At 37.2% G+C, this 26,305-nt stretch overlaps 1 long non-coding RNA gene across 6 annotated transcripts in view; it reads left to right on the forward strand.

Moving 5' to 3' along the window:
* LOC105481326 (uncharacterized) overlaps positions 1-26,305 on the forward strand; it is a 430,141-nt gene that overhangs the window by 386,921 nt on the left and 16,915 nt on the right. For 5 of the 6 annotated variants that reach the window (XR_011610083.1, XR_011610082.1, XR_011610084.1 and 2 more), the window contains one exon: positions 11,731-11,988. The exons of the other annotated variant lie outside the window; for it this stretch is intronic. This is a non-coding gene — a long non-coding RNA (uncharacterized lncRNA). The remainder of the gene's footprint in view (positions 1-11,730; positions 11,989-26,305) is intronic. 6 annotated transcript variants of the gene reach the window in all.

The raw sequence follows: 26,305 nt of genomic DNA on the forward strand, positions 1-26,305 counted from the left end.
AAATTGGTTGAATGGATATGTAAGTAGAACTGCATTTATATTTTGCTGTGACATGTTTAATGTGTCTAAGAGCCAGGTGATGTTCTAGCAGAAGGTAAAATTCTATGAAAAACAGGGAGCCTTAATGCACAGGGCGTGTCCAGTGCCTAAATCTTTGTGAATGCTCAATAAATACAGATAACAGCAAGTAGTATGCCTCAGGGGAATGGTGAACATCTGTCAGTAAAATGGATAATAGTCATATATTTAATCAATTTACATTACAAGTGCTTTAACCGAAGATCCATTCATTCAATGAACAAACATACGTCTATAATTTAATATGTGGATGGCATCATGCTCCACACTATTAGTTTACAACCTTATTAACTAATTTTGGGGGCTTTCCATTTAGGAGTAAATCCACCGAACATGTTGTTCTCACATATTAAGTTAAAAAAAATTAAAGCTTTTTATAACGTCTTGAGTTCTACAGAACTCTATTTTCATGCCATCTGCCTTTAAATGTTTGCTACTATATAAAAAAGGGAATTGATACCCAGGCTTTAATTAAATGCAAAATTGTTCATCATCAGTACTAATATCATGTTAATTATGTTTCTTGAGGCAGGATAATGTACTTAAATGATTTAGAAATGTTTTTATAACAGCAGACCTTAACAAAGCCTTTGTTAGTTATTTCTAAGACAACTAGAAAATTAAGTAAATATACTGGATATGTATAAATATATACAGAATTATACATATTTTAATAGCAGTACTTAAAAAAGAGCCCTGCTAATTAATTCTCACATAACTAGAAAAATTAGAAAAAAATTATGTTATCATGAACATTTTAGTAAGTGTTTTTTTTTTTTTTTTTACTATATAATACATTTTATGTTATCTCCTTTTAGAAGAGTAATGTTTTAATGACAATAAATTTCTTTTCAGAGGTGGAGGAGAAATCAATAGGCAAGCTATTCATTTGTGTGGAATTTTGCTTGCATAGATCTATTTATTACATCTGGGAAATATAGCTTTGATTAGAATGGTTAAAATACATAAACATTGTAGCAGGATTAAAATTTCTTTAGCACATCAGGCCAGTTATCACAATATTGACATCAATTTATCATGTTAATTCCCAACTTTAAATTCTATGCTGCTCCCAATCCCCACTCAATTGTCTACAGGGTCAACTTCAAACCCTCACAAGGCAGCCAAGAGCCAGTCTTAGGGTTTTAAGCCTTATCTTCCATCACTTCCACCTGCTCTCACCACTGGCAGATTTTATTCCAACCACAGTAAGCCTATTTGCTATTCCCCAGCATAGGAATATGTCTCACTCTCAAACACCTTTGCACACATACATCTCTCCCCTTGGTAAACTTCCCATTTTTCTCTGATCAAACTGCTATTTACAAATTCAATCCAAATGTCATTTATTCTTTGAGCTCTACCCATTTCACCCAGTTCACTGTCTTTTTTTTCCTCCATGGCCCATTTTATGCTTCCCAGTTTGGATTAAAATTAACTGTACTTCTGTGTCTCTCACACAATGCATGCTCTTTAAAAGCAGGATTCATGTCTTAAAGGCTTTTAAAAATGTATCCTGGTGCCAGTCACAGTGGCTATCAGGTCTTCAGTGCATGCTAGCTATAATTACTAATTTTCAGTCATCTAATGATCCCCGTGGAGGAAGAAACTCAGAATTATTTTTATTCAATATAGTGATACTCCTAATACTAACCTGAAGGAACCCAAAACATAATTGCTTTGCACTCCGTTGATTCTGATTTTCTGGGTACATTTCTTGGTCCTCAGCCTGGAATACAATAGCAAGGATGTCCTATCCCATTTCTTCCCAACTTGCCACATTCTATTCTCAGTTGCTCCTTTTGTGGCAGAGACTCCCACATCTGCTCTCTTGTGCAGCCAGTTATCTCAAAAAGCGAACTGAATTTGATGTCATTATAGTAACATGTAAGGTTTTTCTTTAACATCACTACTATCTGGAAAAATATGTTAATTAAATTTGCTAATGATGTTAAACGGGATGATTTTGCATTCCCAAGTGAGGGTGAAAAGATAACATAAAAAGGTCTGAACAGGTTAGAAGTACGACCAGGGAAAAAAAAGCCTCATGTTGGAAACACATAAACTAACACCTGTGGGAGAAATTAAGCAGAAACTCAGCTGTTCTGTGTGTGCTAAGATGGAAGATAAGGTTCTAATTCTTTGAGGTGCTATATAAATACCAAGACATACTAATTTTCAACAAATTAATAATGATTTCTATTAATGCAGAAAATTTGTACAGGCAGATCTTAGAACACAGAATATGCTCTAGGACAGATCCTTGTTTGAGGTCAGTAAATGGAAAATGGTATTAACACTGGTATACAGAATGAGAAAACTTTTAACTTAAAGAATTACACAATTTGTTCAAGGTCACTTGAAGAGTTATCAACTCCTATTCTTAACAGATAATTACTAAGATAGAGTTTAAATATATCCACTAATTGCAATTGCACTTTTGCCTGGTTTATTTCTTGCATTTACCCAACATTAGATACAGTATCTTTTTCTAAGATTTAATTAAAATGTAGCATTACTAGAGCTAAGTCTACCCCTTCCAACTTTGGCCGGATTTTCGTAAACCGGCAGATCACTTCACGTATATTTGAAGACAAAGGAATTGAAAAAGACTGGGTTTGGGGTATCGGCACTGGAGGATATATTGTGTCTGTTCAGAAAAAGTGCTGGTTATTCCTTGTGAGGGAACAGCATCTATTGCTTCATATCATTTATGGTTTTTTTTACTATTTGGACATGCTTAAATCCAATGGGAAATCAATAAAAAGAAGTGTGTCTCCAAGTTAATCCACCCAAACACACACATTTGCCTTATATACAACTGGCACTGACCGGGTGGAAATGTGCCAGATCATGTATTCATGTATTTTTGCTTTCCCCAATTACAGTAGAACATAGATCCTACAAAGGCAGAGTGCTCAGCCTTCTTTTTCCCTACAGTATTCCCAGAAATAAGGACAAAGCTAGTATGTGCTAATTACTCAAATATACATGAAAAGAATGAATGAGTACATTACACACACACACACACATATATATATATATATATATTTTTTTTTTTTTGAGATGGAGTCTCACTCTGTCTCCCAAGCTGGAGTGCAGTGGCATGATCCCGGCTCACTATAACCTCTGCCTCCTGGTTTCAAGCAATCCTCTCACCTCAGCCTCCCAAGTAGCTGGGATTATAGGTGCGTGCCACCACACCCAGCTAATTTTTGTGGTTTTGGTAGAGACAGGGTTTCACTACATTGGCCAGGGTGGTCTCAAACTCCTGACCTCAGGTGATTCACCCACCTCGGCTCCCAAAGTGCTGGGATTACAGGCTTGAGCCACCGTGCCTGGCCTATCATTATATTTTATGTATAATGAATGTGTATAATACTAAGGGAAAGAAATCATATTTTTGCTCAATAATTCACAAAAGGGTTCAGTCCTATTTGAGTGACAATATTCTTTTTTTTACATGTAAATTTAAAATAAAACACTTTTTTTTTTCTTTTGAGACAGTTTCACTGTATTGCCCAGGCTGAAGTGCAGTGGTACAATCATAGCTCACTGCAGCCTTGAACTCCTGGGCTCGAATGTTCCTTCCACCTCAACCTCTCAAGTACCTGGGACTACAGGCACTGATACCATACTTGAGCAACTTTTTAAAAAATGTTTTGTAGAGATAGGGTCTCATTATGTTGCCCCAGCTGGTCTCAAATTCCTAGCCTCAAGCAATTCTCCTACCTTGGCCTCCCAAAGTGTTGGGATTACAGGCTTAAGCCACAGGCTTGAGTCAGCTTCAATGTAAATTTTTTAAGTAGCTGGAGAAAGTATGTACATTTTCATATTTTTTATTTTTATTTTTACTCCAGGCAAATATTATGGCAGCTTGATTGATTATTCAAAGCCTGAAATATGAGGCAGAACAAAATGAGATTCCAGGTGCTCCTCTTGGTTACCAATTGTGTTTAAAAATATTCTAAAACTTCAACCGCCCTTATATGTTGGGGCAGCAGGCTAGAGCCTCTGAAAGCCTAAGACTCTTGGGCCCCTCTGCACACCTCCCACCCTGGCCTGCCTCTTCTTTCTTTGTACCACCAAAGAGGGAGGTGTCAAGGATGGACACTGGCCGACCTACACTGGCATCCTTGGAGGAGAAAGACCTCACTAATGATTATATTTTGTTTTTTACTCAGGTGGTTTTTTAATAAGGAGTAAGGCATAAAATTCAAAAGTAAACATTTAAAAGTATTGTTTGTGAGCATCTTTGTCTTATGTTGGTTTTGAATCAATCCACACTATGGGGTTAAAATACAAGAACTTAGCCATTCATTCATTCATCCTTCAACATCTGTTGCTTTTTAAGTATCAGACACCTTTCTAGATACTGGGGAGACAAGCTCCTGTTCTAAAGACAAAATAAAATTTTAGGATGAAAGGAAAACTTCTAAAGTATGGGAGGCCTCCCTGAAGAGGTTACATGTGAAATGAAACTGCCAGGTCAAGATCTGTGGGCAAAGCATTCTAAGTGGTTGTATGAGCAAAAGCTGAAAGTAGAATGAGGTGAAAAATGTTGAAAGAAGACCCAGTGTGGATAGAACACATTTGCTCATGAGGAGGCAACACAAAATGCTCAATAATGGGATTTCCTACATATCCATGACTTCATAGCACAGCTGGTAAAAAAAGACGAGTGAGTTCTAACTTGTCCTATTTCTATTGCAAAGATAGTTAACCATATGCCTAGCTAACATATTATGTAGAGCATTTAGCCCAATAGAAACACACTTTTTTTTTTCATAATGAGTTACTTATGGAGATGACTTAGTCTCTGTACTTTATGCTTTTAATATCACCAAAATCTTTTCAGATGCTTTTTTTCAATTAAGCCTTTTCCTTTACTTCTTGCTAATAGTGTGATGATATATTTATAATAGCTATTTGTAGTACTATTAACAAGTATTACAGTGCTGGTTCAAAGGAAATAAAAACTTTATTAATAAAATAAGAGATTTTGCAAAAGTCATCAAACCAAACTCCCTTTTATACGTCTTGCCAATGATTATAACCATGCCCTTGAGCACATTAATTCTTTGTATCTCGCTAGAGATTCAGAGACATACACTTCCATATATGCGGTAGATGAGAGATTTCAAGCAACATTATTCCATTAGAAGAAAATTTTACTAATGTAAGGATATTAGCATACCTGTGCCTAAGCTGCTTCCTTCTAAATACAGCATAAGAAAAACTAATTCATCTGAATGCGGTACAAACTGACATCTCACAGTAATCTATGTTAAGGAGCTAGTCTTTCTGTGGCCACATTGTCCTTCCTCCACTATGCCCACCTCAAATCAGGAGGCTCATTCTACTATTTTGTTGAGTGTGCTTAGTGTTTTCTTTGTATTGTCATGTGTTCACCTAATAGTAAAACCATGCAGCTCACTAATTCTCCTACTCAAGTATGGTGGATGTGATGGGCTGAAAACTAACATTGAATGACAGCCATATGCTCTGTGATTCCATGACAACTTTACAAATGAGGAAACAAAACTCAGAGTGACGACTCATTCAGGGTCACTCAGCTAGTAAGTGCTGGAATCAAGACTGCAATCAGCCAGAATGCATAATTCTATATTCTGTACCCCCAGAATAGAGTTCCTCTGCTAAATGTGTTGCCATTTTCATTCCAGAATAAGGAGGGACTTGCAAATTATTTTATTTAAAAATCAGAATATGAAAAAAGAACTTAAAAAAGTCCCCTGAGCATAGAGTTTAGGGCATTAGCATCCTGAGGGTTAGTTTTAGGAAACCGAAAGCCATACCTCTCCTTGTAGGACTTCTTCGTCATTCTATATCTTTCCTATTGCACTTACACTTTCCTCTGCCTTTTCTCTGTCCAACTCCAAAAAAATCTGACATCAGTAACTGGTATATAACCGTGTCATTCTGCTGTTCCTCAAAAGGATATTTGTTTTTTGTTTCAGTCTTGTCTTTATGAAAGAATAATGCGTTTTGCAACATTCCAAGAAATTCCAGGTGACAATAGAACCAACACGATAGATACATTGTTTAGTTTGAGGCCTTCTTTTAATATTATGCTATATTGGTAAATATAATAGCAACCTATTGATATTTATATAATAAAGTATTTCATGAACATTATTTCACTATCAAATTATTCTGTGATATTATAATGACCTGGCTTTATTTATCAAAATACAAAAGCATGAGAGAAGACAATTTGAAAACAAGCAAAACCAAAAATTCGAAACTAGTATGTCTTGAGTCTTCATTCATTCAACGTTAATTGCACAGACATGTATTAAGCATTTACCATATTCAAAGCTCTGGAGATTTCTACTGAGATAGACTACTTGCACCCTGGAGATCACAGTACAGAAGAAGATGCCATTATGTAAACGTAATTTTTAGGCAATGTGTTAAGGGTAAGATTTTAAATATTAAAAGAACAATATATGAACACTTGCTATCGTTTACATTTAGCCTTTCCAGACTTTATATTTTGTCTGGGAACTTGTCAATAGAGCTTTATCAGAGATTTTGGAACTTAGATATTTAAGGAAGCCAGAATCAACCATTTTTCCAGTTTCCAAGTAGATTTTATTAAAGGTTTTATCAATATTTGGGCAGAACTAAAATATTTTTTAAGACTTTTTTTTCTTTTTTCTTTTTTTTTTTTTTCATGAGATATGTGTGAGAGAGACAGAGACAGTGGAAAAAAACATTGAAATTATTATCACTACAGCATCAAAGACTAAAACTGTCCTGGCTTGAAGACTGATTCCTTATGGGATGATCTATATTGGTAGATTTTTATTCTACCTTTAGTGGGGAATCAATGAATTAAAGCTCATTACTTTTTTTTTGAACGTATAGCCATTCTGGTTGTTGACATTTTCCTATAACACAGGAAAATCTACTGTTTGATTTTACTGGGACTCAAAGGTTTGCATCGCTAATTGCTGCACTGATAACCTGCCCTATATTAAGAATATAAGGATTGAACTTAATATTCTTATTATATCTCTTCTCACTAAAAGATAAAGTGTACTGATTTTAATGTATGTCATCATGGCTATATAATTCATATATCCTGGGAATATCAAGACTGAAATTTCACGGGCTTCTCTTTACATTTAAAAAGATTCTTCAGAAACATCACATCCAGCCTCCTCATTTTTCAGATCAGAGAGCTGAGCCCCAATGAATCAAAATGAATTGCGTGTGGTGACACAGACGCTGGTGACAAATCCAGAAATACAACCTGTTCTATTCCAGTTTAATATTTTCACTACAAACATTTCTTCCTTTGTAGCCTTTCAAGGGTAATTTTGAATTATTTACTGATGTTTTGAATTTCTGGATTCATTGTCAGTGTCTAAAATAATGTGTGAAATAAGAGCCTAACCAAGTCTTCTATAATAAAGCAACTAAATTTATTTAGAAATGCCTGTTAGGAAAGCCAAGTTTTGAAGGGGTTTTAAGACTATCGCATTCCAGGATATTTTTAGATGAGAAGAGAATAGAATCCTGGAAACAGGAACTTTCTTATTAAATAACATGATCCCAGTCTTCTAAGAAACCAATTTAGCTTGTTAAACTGATTCTCCAAGGACATATTAAGCGTGCCGGTTTTGCCTTTCTTCACAACCTTCAGAATTAGCTTTCTCCTCCTTCCACTCACCTCCCGAAATATATTAAATTAGAGCTCTGTCTTCTTCAATCTGGAAATATTTAAGAGAAAGTAAACAAAAACATGAGCTTTGGCCGGGAGCAATGGCTCACACCTGTAATCCCAGCACTTTGGGAGGCCAAGGCGGGTGGATCAGTTGAGGTCAGGAGTTCAAGACCAGCCTGGCCAGCATGGTGAAATCCTGTCTGCACTAAAAATACAAAAATTAGCTGGGTGTGGTGGCACGCATGTGCTTGTGATCCCAGCTACTCGAGAGGCTGAGGCAGGATAATCGCTTGAACCCAGGAGGCAGAGGTTGCAGTGAGCTGAGATCACGCCACTGCACTCCAGCCTGGGCAACAAAGTGAAATTCTGTCTCAAACAAAAAAAAGAAAACATGAGCTTTCTAGACACCATGAACACAAATCTCAAGGAAAAAAATTCCATGTCAATCTGTTTCCTTAAAATGTCATTATAAAACTGTATAATAATTTGAATTAATGATCATTGAAATACATATACTAGATATATCTATATTAGGAAATTATTCTAATCTCTAAGAATTCCTTTACTTTATTTATTCTGTCACTAAAAATATGACAGGCTGGGCATGGTGGCTTACACCTGTTTTCTCAAAACTTTGGGAGGCCAAACTGGGAAGATCACTTGAGGCCAGGAGTTTGAAACCAATTTGGTCAACATAACAAGACCCTGTCTCTACAAAAACTAAAATAATAATAATAATAATAATAATAAGTAACACATGTTCATATTAGAAAATCACTCATGAGTCTGCCACTCAGACAGGACTTCTACGAATTGCTTGGTGTGCTTTTTGGCCAGTATTCATTTCAATGCTTCTATCCATGTATCTATCTTTCTGTCCTTATCTTTTAAAACATTTACCATCCCCTTTATACAATTTGTGTGTTGTTTTCCTCTATCATTTACCTTTTTGGTCTAATTACTTTTGCATGTCCTTCGATATAATTCAAATATATGATTTTATTTTTGGAATAATGATCTCTTAGGCAGTGTTATAATTAAATCATTCAATTCTCAATTCTTTTTTCTTGGACATTCAGGCTATTTTTTTTTTGCATGTAATTTTGATGTCATAGAAATCAGCACCTATTAAATATTTACTACGAGATAAATGAAATGCTATATTCTTTACATATATTACTTCCTTAACTGACTGTAACAATTTCTGATATAAACATTCTAAGTCCTATTTTGCAAAGAAGGCTCAAGGGTTTTCAGAAGACAAATAACTTGTCCAAGGTCAAACTACAAGTCAACGGTGGAATCTGAATTTGAGCTTCCAAATCAAAAAGCCAAGTTTTTACCCATGGCTATACTACCACCACATGGCTATTTCATTTTTCAAGGACATTCAATTATTTTGCCTGCTTTTTAATTGATATAATAATCTTTTGGTTGTTCTTTTTTTTTATTATTATACTTTACATTCTAGGGTACATGTGCAGAACATGCAGGTTTGTTACATACGTATACATATGCCATGTCGGTGTGCTGCACCCATTAACTCATCATTTACATTAGGTATATCTCCTAATGCTATCCCTCCCCCCTCCCCCCACCCTACAACAGGCCCCTGTGTGTGATGTTCCCCTTCCTGGACCCAAGTGTTCTCATTGTTCAATTCCCACCTATGAGTGAGAACATGCAGTGTTGGGTTTTCTGTTCTTGCGATAGTTTGCTGAGAATGATGGTTTCCAGTTGCATCCATGTCCCTACAAAGAACATGAGCTCATCCTTTTTTATGGCTGCATTGTATTCCATGGTATATATGTGCCACATTTTCTTAATCCAGTCTGTCATTGATGGACATTTGGGTTGGTTCCAAGTCGTTGCTATTGTGAATAGTGCCGCAATAAACAAAAGTGTGCATGTGTCTTCATAGCAGCATGATTTATAATCCTTGAGTATATACCAAGTAATGGGATGACTGGGTCAAATGGTATTTCTAGTTCTAGATCCTTGAGGAATCACCACACTGTCTTCCACAATGGTTGAACTAGTTTACAGTCCCACCAACAGTGTAAAACTGTTTCTATTTCTCCACATCCTCTCCAGCACCTGTTGTTTCCTGACTTTTTAATGATCGTCATTCTTTTAATAATACCATATATCCAATTTATTTTCCCATAGATTTGCCATATCATCTTTATCTTATATTAATTAAATTCAGGATTCATTGGCTAGATTTCTAATTTGTCAATATTTTGATAATTTCAGTTACTACAGCTTAATATCAGCAAAGTTATATTACATCCCCCTCACCCCTGCTGCTTCTCCTCCCCCAATAACTGTTTTCACTCATGTAGATGAATCTCAAGTTTGCTTTGTTAAATTTCAAACCATTTCCACCTGGGGATTACACTGACTCTAGGAATTAATTTGAGAGCAATAAGTATTCCTTCCTTTAGTCAACAAATATCAATGGAATTCCTACTGTGTGCTAGGCACTGCTCTGTAAGCCAGCTCTCCATCAATGAACATGGCACATACAAACCTCAGTAACTACAGAGCTTACCCTCTTGTTGAGAGATTCTGATAATAAACCAGTAAGTAAATCAAATGTATAGTTTGTTAGAAGATAGTGTTATGTCAGCCAGAAATAATGAAAAAAAATTACTTCTATGTTCTAATGATTGTATTTCTTTCTAGGCTTCTTGTCTTGTGTCCTCTATATTCTGGCATGTAGAAAAAATGTTGGCAGGCTACTGCTGGAGGACTAAATTCAGTCATCAGTATGTTTTTTCATTGTTTAAGATTGTAGTACACATAAAAATAAACATGACATAAAATTTACCATCTTAACCATTTTTAAGTGCACAGTTTAATGGTATTAAATATATTTAGTGAGTTTTTTTTCTGGATTAAAAAATAATTATATATATATATATGATATATATATATATAAACATAAATTTTACCATCTTAAATCTCTTAACTTTTACAGTTCTGTGGCATTTGGTACATTCACATTGTAACGCAACCATCACCACTATCCATCTCCAGAACTTTTTAACTTTCCAAGCTGAAACTGCACCCATTCAAAACTCTCTATTCTCCCTTCCCCCTAAACCCCTGGAAATCATTGTTTTACTTTATATCTCCATGATTTTGAGTACTCTAAGTAATATGATTTTGACTACTTAGAGTACTCAAAATCATCATATAAGTCAAATTCCTCATATAAATGGAATCACACGGTATTTGTCTTTTTGTGACTGTAACTTACTTCAGAGTGTAATGTCCTCAATGTTCATCCATGTTGCAGCATATGTCAGAATTTCCTTCTTTTTTAAGACTGAATAATACATTTTACTTATCTACTCATCTGCATTGGACATTTTGGTTACTACCATGTCTTAGTAATTGTAAGTAATTGTTGTGAACATGGTTGTACAAAAGTGCTTCTTCAAGACCCTGCTTTTAATTATTTGGGGTATATACCCAGAATTACTGGATCATATGATAATTCTAGTTTTAACGTTTTGAGGAACCTCCATACTGTTTTTCACAGTGGCTGTACCATGTGACATTACCATCAACAGTGCACAAGAGTTCCAATAACTCCACATCCTCACCAACACTTATTTTCTGGCTTGTTTTGTTTTGTTTTGTTTTTTGTTGTTGTTGTTGTTTTTTTGTTTTTTGGTTTTTGGTTTTTTTTGGTAGTAGCCATTGCATTGTAATGGGTGTGGGTGGTATCTCATAGTTGTCATTTGCATTTCCCTAATAATTAATGACATTGAACATCTTTTTATGTGCTTATTGACCATTTTACTCAATCTGTTTTTTAAAATAAAGTATTATTGGAACAAAACCACACCCATTCTTTGAAAATTGTCTGTTAGCATCATATTGGCAGAGTTGTAGCAGAGACAACAAGGATACAGAGCATAAAATATTTACTATTTTGTCCTTTGCAGAAAAATTTTGCCTATTGAATATTGCCTGGAACATGGTATGGAATATTGCCCAGAACTAACTTCAGTATGCATTAGAGTCACCTGCCAGACTTGTTAAAACTTTGATTGCTGCTCTGTGCTACTTTCTGGAGTTTACAATTCAATAGGAATCAGGTGGGGCTCAAGAATTTGCATTTCTAATAATTCCCAGAGGATGCTGGTATGCCTGGTTCACGGATCACCGCTTTAGAACCACTGATCTGGAACTATAAGGAAAAGGTAAATAGTGGTGATGGTGGATATCATTATCTTGCTCCTGATTTTATTGGAAATATTTCTAGTTGCACTATTAAAGAATGTTGATTATTGATTTAAGATAGATATTTTAAAACGTAAAAGAAGAATTCTACTATTCAGTGGTTTTTTTGTTCGGTTTTGTTTATTAAATCAGGAATGGGTATTGAATTTTTATCAACAATATTTGAACATTTATCAAAAAAATTCTGGAAGAAAATGTATTTATGTAGGCTGCATCATCCTTTTATTTGTATACTTATATATGTGTGTGTGTGTGTTGACCAGGAGGGCCTTAGCATTCCCCTCAACTTGGCTAAACTTGAGACAGATTTCTTCTGGTCCTTAGACCCTTAACTTCCCTTTTCTTAAGAGGGTTTACTTTAGAAAACTTGCAGGCCGGGCGCGGTGGCTCAAGCCTGTAATCCCTGCACTTTGGGAGGCCGAGACGGGCGGATCACGAGGTCAGGAGATCGAGACCATCCTGGCTAACATGGTGAAACCCCCGTCTCTACTAAAAAATACAAAAAACTAGCCGGGCGCGGTGGCGGGCGCCTGTAGTCCCAGCTACACAGGAGGCTGAGGCAGGAGAATGGCGTAAACCCGGGAGGCGGAGTTTGCAGTGAGCTGAGATCCGGCCACTGCACTCCAGCCTGGGCGACAGAGCGAGACTCTGTCTCAAAAAAAAGAAAAAAGAAAACTTGCAATTGCACACTTTGCCTCTTTGAAATATGAACCTTCTCCCAGACTCTTGCCAGTTTTACAAACCAGGAATGTCTTTCTCAAGGAACCGAGAACCATCTCTTTGAAAGATAATCATCAAGGAAGGCAGTGCTCCTGTCTCCCAGTTTTTACAGGAGGTTAGGGACCTCACTTAGGCCCTTAGCAAAAACAGAGGGCCTAATCTCAGTGACCAAGACCCTCCCCTCAAATGTCTTCCATCTTTCAGCACCATTTCACCAGCTCACCTCTCTGCTTAAAAACTCTCTTGCCTTTGTTTCAATGGAATCAAGTTCAGTTTCTCTCCCCTATTGTAATAGTCTTGAGTAAAATGTTCCTTGATAATGTAATTTTTTTCCAGGCACCAATCTATTTTACAGAGCATAGAAAGCATTATTTGCTGGTGACCAAAAAAACAAAACAAAACAAAACAAAACCCAAAAAACTCTTTTTCTATTTTAAACCAAATTTTGTATGTAGGTATTTCTTATCTTTTTTATTTTATTGGACCCACCATAGGTTTGTTTTTGACAATTTGCAATATGTATGCATATTAGTAGTATTCTCCCTTGCAAAGAACCGAGTCGTATTTTTCCTAATACATGACTTTTTTCACATCTGTTTTATTTATCCATTTTCCCTCAGTTTTAATTTACCTTCACAGAGCACATTTAACTTGCCAATGTTTGAATGCCTTTTAAAAAGAGTTCAATTTATATGGCCTTCACTGAGACACAGCTGTAACTCACAGATTTACAGGATGTACTCTTAATCAATTTACACTAAGAATGCTATTTTCATTTTATATTAAATCTAAAAAATCCAGTGGAAATAAGATATAGGCCTTTTTATTCAAGTGTTATGATTGTTTATAGAATTACTATTATAATCTTACATATTTAATGGAAACCATAGACCTTGTCTTTTCAATATGTAGCTTCAATATGTAGCCTATGTTTTGCACTATTTTAAAAAGCAATTTTATACTGAACAACTTGTGTTTAAAGACTTTGAATGCTGAAATGTATTAATTCCACAAGAATTGCTTGAGTTTTTGGACTTCAAAATATTGCACCTAAAGCTAAAACAGATGCTGTTAAATCTAGAATGATGCAGTAGGAAATAATTTGTCTGTTTCAGCTAATGTTTGAAAGAGTGTATTTGCTGTTAAACTATGCCTCAGACTGGGGGAAATATTGTTTTCCCTTATTTCCTCTCTCTTGTTTCTTTACTTCAATGTAACAATTACTAAAGTTATTTTTGTTATTAGTCTTTAACTTTTACTTCTTTAGCCTGCTAGGGAAATTAGGGGCAATAAGAAAACAAATGTCTTTTTTAATGACCATGAGTAAATGTGAAGGAAACTTTCGTTAGGAAACCCATTTTCTGTGTCCCATTTGAAGCTAATAGCCATGTTCTAGCATTCAAGGAAGAATAGGCTCAGTTTGTGGCACTGGTACTTTTGCTCTTGGATTGAACTGCACTTACCCCAGAGTCTTAGTGGAACAAAAATGTTACTGAAATACTACAAGGGAACATAATATGTAACTATTGGTTCATCATTTGTTCAATTCTTTTTTTGTTGTTTTTGGCTCACCAAAACGTGTGCTTCATATGCCATTATCTATTCTGATGTTCCCGGGTAGGATTGCTTCTGCTGTTGGTTGAAGTAACTTCTTAAGGTTAACACTTTGTTTCCTGCACTGGAAGAGGATGATATCTGTTACCGCTAAACTGTGGCTAATCGATGACAGCTGTGGTTGAATACCTCCACTTAGAACAAATCTACAATTCCATGGGCCACTTGTTTCAGCACCACAGAGGTTGTCTTGTGTGGTTATTTTGAAACTAGTAAAATGTGATTACTCTCCATATGGCCCTGACATGAAGGACCCTTGGCATGATGCTTCCTCCTTGCATTGCAGTAACTGATGCAAAACCAGCTACCCTCAAAGACCCCACTTGTCTGCTAATTAAATAAAACTACATCTTGTATTAAAATTCACATCCCCAAAATATTACTTTATACAATCATTCTTATTGACTGTATATTTAAACACATTAACAACTTAGAAACCTAAAAAGAAAACTTTCATTACTGAATCCCGACTTGTATAAACAAAAGTGGCCCATTGAAGGCACTAAATAGGGACACATTTTAGCTTCCTAGCACTGCCAAAGTTATACTCATTCGAAATTATGCCGACTTTTGCATTATAGCACAGCATCTGTATGTCTATGTATTTAATATTTTAGCAAAGGTTGACTACTTTCTTTTACCTATGTAAATATATATAAGGTTGTATTTTCCACACTGCTTTAAATGGAAACTTCCATTGCTTGGGATACATAGATGTTAATGGTACAACTGAAGATTTAAAAAAAAAAACCGAAAATATTATGCACTTTTATCCATGTACTGGCACTCACTACAGAGTCTGAGTAAAGCTTACTCTATGCAGTAAAAAGCAAATATTTTTTTAAAAGACTGGAATCCAAACTCAGATTTTCTTGGCTCTACAATTAGAAGGAGCTTTAGAGAATGTAAGGAAGATTAACCTTTTCACCATGTGGATTGACGCTGTTTAACGCCACACCACCTAAAAGCATTTAGCACCTCCTGCAGTGAAGGAACACCAGTTTAGATGGAATCCTATGAGCATTATCAGAAAAAAGAGAGAAAAAAAAGTTTGATTGGCACATTCTTCTGCCACTGAGAAAACAAACAAGTGAACCAATCTGAATCTGAATCACTTGGCTAATAGCTAGCAATAGCAGATTAGAGTTGGGAAGAGGTTGATTATAATACCTGATGATGACCAGTAGGAGATTCAAAGAACAAGTCAACATGTAATATTTGTTTTCCCTCTGTTGTTTGAAATAGCCACTTTCAGGTTTGGAGATAGTAATAAGAAAAGCGTTGGTGTAATAGTTTCTACCACAGAGAAAATAAAGACACATAATGAACTGGGTTTTTCATATTATAGTAGGAAGATAATTACACTGAAAAGGAACCATAGGGGACACATTTGTTTTGGTCTGCCCAGTGTACAGCCTCCCTCTTTAATAAGAATACCTCAGGTTTCCTTTGGAATACCACTGCTTACTTCTCAGTCACTGTGGATACAGCAAGGCTAATGCCAGTCTTGGCTCCAGGAATCATCATGTGACCTAAGTCTGGACAACCACAGTATCACCTCCTCTGCACTCCACATCACATCCTCCAGAGACGTCTACAGTGGTACAAAGATAGGCTCACCTGGAATTCTCCTAGCACAGTAGAGAAATGGGGGATCTCTTTCTAGGAAGGTGGGTGGGACAATGACTTGTCATCGTGGAGCTGCCAGATCATTACATTGCAAGGACTGTCCAACACAAATCCAACAGATAAGAGAGCACTGCTGAGAGCTGGAAAGTGATTGACACCTGACGCTACTGTCCTAGATCCAGCTGTGCTGAGGCTTATTAACTACAGCAAAGATTTTCTTCCATTGATTATACCACTTTGAGTTGGATTTTTGTTACTTGAAAACAAAATATTCTGAGTAATTCAGAAATATTGACAGATTTGAGAGTTTTCTAATATCCATAGTAGTGCTTTCACTAATCCATGCAGACTTCAATAATAACTGGCTGGAGCTATTGAGCCACTCTTTCTTATCCATCCGTCATCCATCGATTCTTCTTAAGGCAGGTAAGCACATACTGTGTCCCTAGCATTGTTTTGGCCTTGAGAACACAAGGTTTAATGAGACAGGGACATGCCCCCTGCAGTTCAGAATTTAGTGAGAAGACAGACACACAAGCAGATAAACAATGTACTGTTAGCGTGTGGAGGAATCGGTGTGTGACTGCCCAGAAGGGACAGACAAAGGTCTGTAGAGGTGTAGATGACAGGGAGATGACAGGAGCTAAGAATTTCCTTGGTGAAGAAAGATTTTCAGGGTGTTCTAGAGACAGCAGGTGCAAAAGATTGGGAGTCAGAGAGAGAACATAAAAATAGTATGTTGAGGAATAAGAGATAGTTCAGATGTGACTGAAGCATAAGAGGTATAGTTGGTAATGGCCAGATATGAAATTGGACAGGTCTGGTCTTCTCTTTATCATGAGTGGCTGTGCCAGCTTTCACCTTTGTGCTGCAGATCATTTCAGTAGTTCTTATTGAAGTATCTTACATGTTCCTCTTCACCTGACTGTGTTATATGTTCTCTTCAAGGCCTATCTTTGATCTTGCCTAACCCAATAATGACTCCCCCACATTGATCTCCTACCCAAATTCCTCCCTACTTCTCACATACTAGTCCTTGCAGGTTGAGGAAGGCACCCATTTACTACTAGTGGAGAGGTAGTCATTCTAATAATGTTAATTGATGAACCAATTCCTGTCCCTGATACCGCCATACTATCGGCAGTGAAATGGGCACACCCAGGTATTGAATTTCCAGAGCCAGATTTGGAAATATACTAGGACCATGTAGGAGAGCCTTTGTGCACCTGAAACCTAGACAGAAGCAGAGGAGTTTCACTTTTATACTGATGTGAATTCAGGAATGCTTCACCTGTCAGAGGGAGGGATTATTAGAGAATAAATGAAATAGTTAAATGCTATGTTATATATGCACATATATATATTTTCATATATTTGTATCTAAATACAAATATACATACCTTATACACTTTTACATATAGGTACAAGGTTTCATGTGCAAAATACCAATATCGTTGATGCATTTTCAAGGATAATTTTGACTATACACTATTTGTTTCTACTGTGCTAGAAACTTTCCAGTGAAATAAAGGGATACAAGAGGGCTCTGCAATTGTGGGCCAGTGGAATAAGAACTTAGCATTGTATAGGCCAGTGCCATCCAAAAGAATATTCTTCCATTAAAGAAATGTTTTACATCTGTGCTGTCCAATGTGGTAGCCACTGCCCACATGTGGCTGCTGAACACTTAAATTTGGTTAGTGTGATTGAGGGACTGAATTTAGACTGTTCATTAATTTTAATGAATTCTAATATAAATAAAAATAGCCACACCAGGCTAGTGGCTACCACATCAAATAGCACAGATCACAGAATGTTTATGATGTTGCTGTGGTGGGGATGATAATACATGTCCAAAGGCCCTGCTGTCCACTGACATGTTTGAATGTTTGTGCTTAGGCAGATTTGACCAATTAAAACTGCCTTAAGAGTATGTATTACTTAAGGTTTTCCAGAGCAACAATACCCAAAGGATATGTGCCCTATTTTATATATATATATAAAATACTTATTATTTTTTATATATCTACACATGCACATGTGTGTTTGTGTGCGTGGTGTGTTTTATGAAGACTACAACTACTCAAACTAGTTCTGTGTTTTCTTGGTTAAGAAAAAAGTGCACTGTGGGTTTTGTTGCTGAAAGTGGGCTATTTACTTTTAGTGAATAAAAACTGTTAAATATGAGGAACATGTTAATTTTTAATGATACTTAGCCCTAGGCTTAAAGAAAATAATGAGAGGATTTGAATAGCAAAGGGTTATGTATGTGCGATGTTTGACATTTCCTGAATAAAGAGAAGAACCGGTAGGATAGATTAAAAAAGAATGAAATCGTGGGTGGTGGGGGGCAGGAAACATAATAGCTAGCCTATCTTCTTCAAGTTGATCCCAAATTTATCAGATAATTTAAAGTCAAAGTCGTATAGTGAAAAATTCTTCAGGCTTATTTATACCAATTCACTCAACTACTATTTTTTTTTTTTAAGCACATGGCACTCTTGTTCCCTGCAGTGAGTAAAATGAAGTCCCTGTACTCATGGAACTTACATTCTGTAGACAATCTAACCCACCATTCAAATCCAAATTATCAATCAAATATATTCTTTAATGCATTCGCTTAAAAGAAAAATTACATCATTGACGTGATTTTCAAAACATGACCGCAAAAACTTGAAATGTAAGATATTGATTTCTGTTTTCTCTACTTCTTTGACCACCTGACATCAAAAACAGCTGAGAACATAAACAGTAACTTTTCTAATGGGTAACTATAAATCCTTTCTTCTACATCCTGAAATTTATACTTGTTATCTCCCTCCCCGGATTCATACCAAGCTGCAAAGAAAGAAACTTGATTGTTTGATCTTTGCTTTGGCAGTGAGTAAATTACTCTCTCCTGCATTAACCCAGCTGGAATCCTACTTGTTTAAATTTCTTGCCTGTGATAGCAAAGGGCAAGAAATAAATTCGGGTAAATCTGAGAAATCTGACAGAAGGTTTTGGTTGAGAATCTCATGAAAGCTCTGCTCTTGTATTAGGGAAAAAGCAGTGTCCAAGTTGCAGGGTTGGGCAGGAGAGGGCAAAGACCTCTCTCAGTTGGAGGTATTCCTAGTTTCCCATGTTGTTTCAGAATGCTGCAGGCAGTTCAGCTGGCTTGTTTGGGATGATTCTGTCCCACAGGAGAACAGGCAGTGGCTACCAGGGTGTGCTTTTCTTATGTGCATCTTAGCAGTACAGGAAGACAACAGGAACCATGGCTTGAAGGTAGACCATGGATGTAATTTGGGAGTATGTTATATTTTCTCTCTCCCCAAAGAAGCTGATGAAATAACCCCACCAGCAGAGGCTGTGGGATGGACTTTGGACAAGTGGCCAGGCTGCCACACTCTCAGCTATGTTAGAATCTGTGGATAAATCTATTTAAGTACCCAAGACCCTCTTATTTATCAAAATGTAAAAGTAGAAAATAACATGAATGAGGGAGTCACCACTAAGACATGAGTAGCTGGACCAGCCAGCATCAGAAAGACCATGGCTATGAGGACTCCAATGGTGGAAACAGAGAAAGAAGAAGGTGGAAATACGGAACTAAATACAAACACTCTGCACATTTATGTGCTGACAATCTCTTAAACAAATGGTGTAGTACTTCTTTTACCTGCTGATTCAGGGCCCTAGGCAAGTTTTGTGAAATTAAAAGCTGGACAGTAGAAACAGAATAACATTTTTGCCAATGAAGAGGGAGCTTTAAAGTGGGAATTTTGTACTGGCTAGATTTGACCTCTAAAATTACTTGATCCTGTACAGTTTGCCAGAGTTGTCTAGAATAAATTGTCATTAGGCATCCTTGCGGCGGGGAGTGAGGTGGGATGTTAGGCTGCAATAATTCAGTCTAACAAATCACACCAAAATACAATAACATGCATCTATTTTTTCTCACTCATGGGTCAGGAGTCACGATGAAAGGTGTTGTTTCAGAATGCTGCAGGCAGTTCAGCTGGCTTGTTTGGGATGACTCTGTCCCACAGGAGAACAGGTAGTGGCTACCAGGGTGTGCTTTTCTTATGTGCATCTTAGCAGTACAGGAAGACAACAGGAACCATGGGTGCACATTTGAAATCTCTGCTAGCATCACATCTGCTCACTGTCCAAAGGTCAAGGTAAATCACATTCAAAGGAAGTATAGAGCCTAACTATTTGCTAAATAATAACCCTATCTATGACAGGTGAAGACCCTTAGAATGAAGAAAACATTTAATTATTAAATACAATTATTTTTATTTATTATACTTGTTGATGACCGGTTTATACCTGATGATGTGCTTTATATCTATATATTCGCTGGGTAGTTTGGTATTTGTCTATCTTCAGCCTTATGGGGAGGGTTTTGCTGCACACTACAGATGCATTGGAGTGTTGTTTCATCTTAATTAGAAAGAATATAGCTGTCAGTGGGTGCCAGGGAAAAAGGCTAATGAAAACACTGATAGACCTTTAAGTATAGCCCTGCTGATGAGTGGTATAATAAAAAAGGTTCTTTTTCTTTTTAATTTTAAAAGTAAATCAAGATTCCAAATATTTGCCATGTTTGTGGCAATTTCAGAATTGTGTTAATACACAAATAAAGTCAGAAATGACTTACAAATCTACTTTTTTTCCTGTTGCTCCCTTCAAAATGGTGACCAAAAGCTTAACATGCATATTCTTTGTTAAGTGGTTTTGTTTCAAATATCTTAGTATACTGGTAACCAGAAGAGTTTGATCAAGAAATACAGGTTAGACCTGCTTGCTAACTGTACTTTCACCATGCGGAAGACTCCAGGGATCTTTTCACACACAAGTTTCGTGAAGCAGTTCAGTGAAGCCAGGTGTCTAAAACCTTTAATGAAGGGATTATTGATATGCAGAGCTTCCAATCACATCCGCCCTTGTTGGATCAGATCCCAGAGGTTTGTCAGGAAACAACGTGAGAAAGATCAGTCAGGCACTCTCCCCTCTCTCCTCTCAGCTGAGGCAGGGATCCTGATGCCTGAAACATAGCTTCAAACATCAAAGCCTCCTTGGGACCTGAATGCTGGAAATCTCTTGGTGTCATTACACAAAATAAAGCACACATTTTTGGAAATGGCTTTATTGTAATATGTTTGTTAAAAAAAAATAGAAATAGCAATGAAGACCGTGGACTTGGGCTTCTTCATATTTATATTCCCATTCTGCTACAGCGCTAACATCATGGGCATGATGCTTTTACAATTCACTTCCCCGTCAGTAAAATTAGAACTGCTTATATCTGCTCTTCAGAGTTGTTTGATATTTGAGCAGAGGCATGTAAAACATTTCATACAGGTCTTAGCACATTGCAAATGCTCAATATATTATAACCATTATTGGTATATGGCCACTTCCCCATTAATTTGGTAATAAATCTCCCTCCAACTCTGATCCATTAGCATCGCAATTGTAAGATCAGGCACGCAGGGACTTTGATGGGCAAGCCTTGTGAAAATGCATCATTAAGCATTTTTATGGTATGTTTGAATTGTAACAGAGCCAATTCTACCCTTGAGTAGAGACAACCTTGCTCTCCCCTTGAAGGAGATTTTGGCATACATATTTATTTCAGCTCCACCCTGTCTACAGGGCTCTGCTTCTTTCATAGAACTTGTAACTGAAGTCACACGTGCTTCTGTTCAGAACACGGAATCAGAGCTGCTCAGGTTGCAAACTCACTGTTATACCTAAAATTTCTGGTAGTTACTTGCATCCCTGGGCTGGAGGTCATAGACACTGGACCACTTGGATTATAAGCATCATCCTTATATCAACCTATCATCTCCTCCCAACATCCCAAAAATAAATAAATAAATAAATAAAGTTAGCATGTGCATTTTTTAAAAGATAAACAGATTTATCTGAAACAGTTTAAAGAAGTGTCATTGTCAGAGGTGAGTGAGAAGGCAAAGCTCCCTGTTGCCACAAGCAGTGGCTCCTAGAGTGCACTGTTTCCAAGGACTAGAAACACTCAGAAAAAAGCTTTTGGTTACTGTTGTTTTTTGTTGAAGCAGCAGATATTCTCAAAGCTTTTATAATGCTTCTGCTCATTTTGAAACCCAAGAGTGGTTCTTCAACAGTTATGGGGATCCTTTTTTTAGGAATCAACTTTCCAGCTTCCATGTCACTTTTTGGAGACACACTGATGTACTGCTATTCCTGGGAAAATGCTGATAATCGGACCTCTCCCTTATTCTTCAGCCCTATATCTAGATATGCCTCATCCTTCCTGCCTCCCTAACATTCTGCACCCCCCTTTTCTCAGACAGTTTAGGATCTTTGGCAGTTTGTGTGTATTACTGCTTTGGCTGGAGATGACAATTTTTGAACAATGTGATGGTATCTTGAGGCTGCTTAATCATATCAACTTCTCCTGAGGCATGAGATAGTCAATGAAGGTTTTATGATTGTGGATCCCCATGGTACCCTCTATACTCTGTGACAGCACCTTTACAAACGTTTATTGTCCTTATTTATCCGCTCTGCTTTCTGAGTTCTTACTTATTCTGAATTTTCGGACCCAAGCTTGGCAGTGAGCACAAAGTTAGTGTTTATGAGATATTTTATGTGTGACTGTATAAATTAAGGAGTGAAATTAACAACATCATGAAAAACATAAATACATTTTTTCCTGCTTTAGACAAAACAGAGTAATGGTTGAAGGCAGGAAATTTGGAGGCCCTGAGTAGTACCTGCCTTCCCCTATTTAGTAACTTTAAACAAATTATTATGCCTAAAAATCTGGTTTCTTTGTCTTTGACACCTGACTAAAGTTCCTCTCCTCACAAGGCTGTTTTTTCCTTAACATAAGGTAACACTTGGAAATGTCTTTGCATCACAGTCCCCAAACTGTGCCCAGGTGCCCCTGAGTGCCAGCAGCAAACTTAGAGCAGAGAGATTTTGGGTTTAAATGTAGGATTGGACAACATTATTTTTGACGCTGTCATATCTTTGTGAAGCTGGGTTTTGATAGTGGTTGTGATAAAAAGCAAGTGTCATGCAAAAGTCAACGAGGAACAGGCAATGAGGTTGGCAATGCCCAAACTGGTTTTGCATTTTGAGTAATTGTGCAACATCTGATATGTGTGCACAGCATTTTAGTAAATCATTGTGGATATTTTTAAATAAAAATATTTTTGTTCAATATTAATGTATTATTTTTTCAAATTGATATTAGGTTATTGCAATATAGTTATTTAGGCATTTGGACCTAAGCATTTTAATAAATGGTATTTATTTGGCCTACAGGTGCCACGAAAAAGTTACAGATATAAGCAGGGTGGGGATTTCTACTTAACACAGGGGGTGTTGTGACAACTCACTGAATATTAACTATATATTGAGATATTAATTTCTATTTTGTGCTTTCTGTATTTTTTCTTTTGTCATATTCTCCTTCCAATGATGTATCCCTGTACCTGGTGTTTTATCACTACAAAGAAATTTTGCATGGCAGAGTAAAATCTTAATGCAGAGGACTTCCCAGCATGGCTTTGAAGGCTTAAGAGTCTATCAGTTTTCTAAGAGAGAAGAGAGGGAAGTGTGCTTTGTGGGAACAAGACCCAGGGAGGGTTCCCTCAATCATAAGACAAAGATGCAAATCCACAGGTTGCTTGAGTAGTAGTGGCCTACACTACTCTCTTGCAATGCTCCAAGGACCTTGGTGTAAGAGGAATTTTTTGAACCTATCAAAGGCTCACTAGTGTTTCTTGGGTAAAATGAAATTCAAGAACTAGGGGTCCAGAGAGTAGTATATAAGTGATGGAGGATATCCCTGAAAGGGTCATGTTCTCTGCACATCACATACTCCACTCAACTCATAGAAATACACTTGTAAATCTTTAACAAATATTAAATGCCACTTACTGAGTGTCATGCATGTCCATGTGAAGAGACCACCAAACAGGCTTTGTGTGAGCAATAAAGCTTTTTAATCACCTGGGTGCAGGTGGGCTGAGTCCGAAAAGAGTCAGTGAAGGGAGATAAGGGTGGGGCCATTTTATAGGATTTGGGTAGGTAAAGGAAAATTACAGTCAAAGGGGGGTTGTTCTCTGGTGGGCAGGAGTGGGGGTCACAAAGTGCTCAGTAGGGGAGATTTTTGAGCCAGGATGAGCCAGGAAAAGGACTTTCACAAGGTAATGTCATCACCTAAGGCAAGGACCGGCCATTTTCACTTCTTTTGTGGTGCAATGTCATTGGTTAAGGCGGGGCAGGGCATTTCCACTTCTTTTGTGATTCTTCAGTTACTTCAGGCCATCTGGGTGTATACGTGCAAGTCACAGGGGATGCGATGGCTTGGCTTGGGCTCAGAGGCCTGACACTGAGCTCATCTTTTATTCCAGGAACTTGGATAAGTTCTTCACATGCACTGTCTCATTTAACACAAACAAGGTACCATTATTAGGCTCATTTTAAAAACAAAGATTCTGCAGCCCAGAAAACGTATGTAGTTTGCTCAGGTCACACGGTTAGTAAGTGGTAGAGAGCAGATGTAAACTCCAAAGTTCAAGTTTGTGCTGAATATTGGTAGGAACCTGTTTTCTTGCAAAGGGCAGGAACCTAATTCAAAATAGCTTAAATTTAAAAGACAAATAAATTGCCTATTGCCAAAGTTTGGGGGAGGGATTTTTGTCCCAGCAGGATGCAGGTGTTGGAATGATGCAATTAACAAGCTGTCTCCTGCATCTCTTGGCCCTGCATTCCTCAGAGCTGGCTTCACTCTGGGTAAGTTAGTAAAGCATGTCCACAGGAGGCAAGGTGGCCACCTCCTGAGGAACCTCTGCCAACTAAGACTGCCCAGCAGAAAGAGAGCACTTCTTTCACAAAGCTTCCATCAGAAGCCTCAGAATGGGTCTTATTCACCTGGCTTTGTTTTATGCCCAACCCTAACCCAATTTCAGTGTTATCAGATAAATGAAATAGATGAATGGGCTGGGTCTGGATCACCTGCCCATCCCTGCCACAGATGGGATTCACCCAAACTGCATGATTGACAATGAGGAAAGTGTAGTTCTCAAAAGAAGCTGAAATTGCTATTCTTTGCAAAAAGAACGAATGCTGGAAGATAAAACATAACAACCCAATATCAAGCACTTACATTTTTATTTTTTAACAAGAGAAAACCTTGAGCTTTTACACCACACCCATTTTGGAGGCTAGTAACGTATATTTACATTTCTAGAATCATCTGAATTTGGCACAAGCTCTGGCTGTGGATTTCCAATTGTTGCTGACACTGTGATGTGGGTGCTTTTTCTTGCTTACACAATAAACCAAGGTGCTAGACATCTGTCAAACAAAACAACCTTAACTGGTATTCAGGCCCTGCATTGGGAAGCAAACCCACATCTTCATCTTCAATTTCATTTGACTACCAGGGTGGAGGAGAAAATGTCCTCAGGCAACAGGTAGGTGTTTACCTGCTTGTGGTCTGAGTGCTCTTTTGGCTGGGCTGCATCGAAGCACTCATAATAACTCCTCTGCGTGGCAACTAACTCCACTAGGATTCAGTTGCCATGCAACTGAATGGTATTTCTCTATAATACTGCCTTTCCTATGATTACAGATTGAGGCGCTTTTATAGTCATAATAATACTTTACACTCGTGCCAGGCCTTTTACATAAGAAGATCTCAATAGGGTGAATAGAGTTGCTCTTTATGTAAGTTTTTTCACCAAGCACTAAAAATATCCATGCTTCCAATTTAGTTACATGGCAGCCATCCTCTCCTAGTTAAAATATACAATAGATATTTTGGCAGGAGGTGATACAAAGGATTACTCATCAGATTTAAAATGTGAAAGATATTTAGGTGCACATAATAGATCTCCATTAGAGAACGCCATAGGCACTACATCAGGTGCTGACAATATTTTGGGGGTGTCACTGATTTGGGTACCTGAAAGAGGTTTAATTGTTTCTGCTTTTTGTATGGAACGAGGAGAGCAATTGAAAAGTGGATTGGGTCAGGCTCTACTGCGTGACTCAGCTGCTCCAAGATCTTAAATAGGTACTTAGAATGAGGGAGTCAGCACGGCTTCACTGAAGTACCATTTAACACTTGTTGGAGAAAATTACTCTGTGTTTCTGATGTCCTACTTTTTCACCTAGTGAGCAGTTACTCAACTGGCAGGGTCTAGCACATTCTTTTTAATCTCTTAATCAGAGCTTTTAGAAGTTCAGATGTTATTATTAAGGAAGCAATATTCTCTTTGAAAGCAAACAGGTTCCTGAGTTTCCTGACAAGAGCACTCACTCATT

The sequence above is a fragment of the Macaca nemestrina genome, chromosome 11, assembly GCF_043159975.1.
Source record: "Macaca nemestrina isolate mMacNem1 chromosome 11, mMacNem.hap1, whole genome shotgun sequence".
Taxonomy (NCBI): domain Eukaryota; kingdom Metazoa; phylum Chordata; class Mammalia; order Primates; family Cercopithecidae; genus Macaca; species Macaca nemestrina.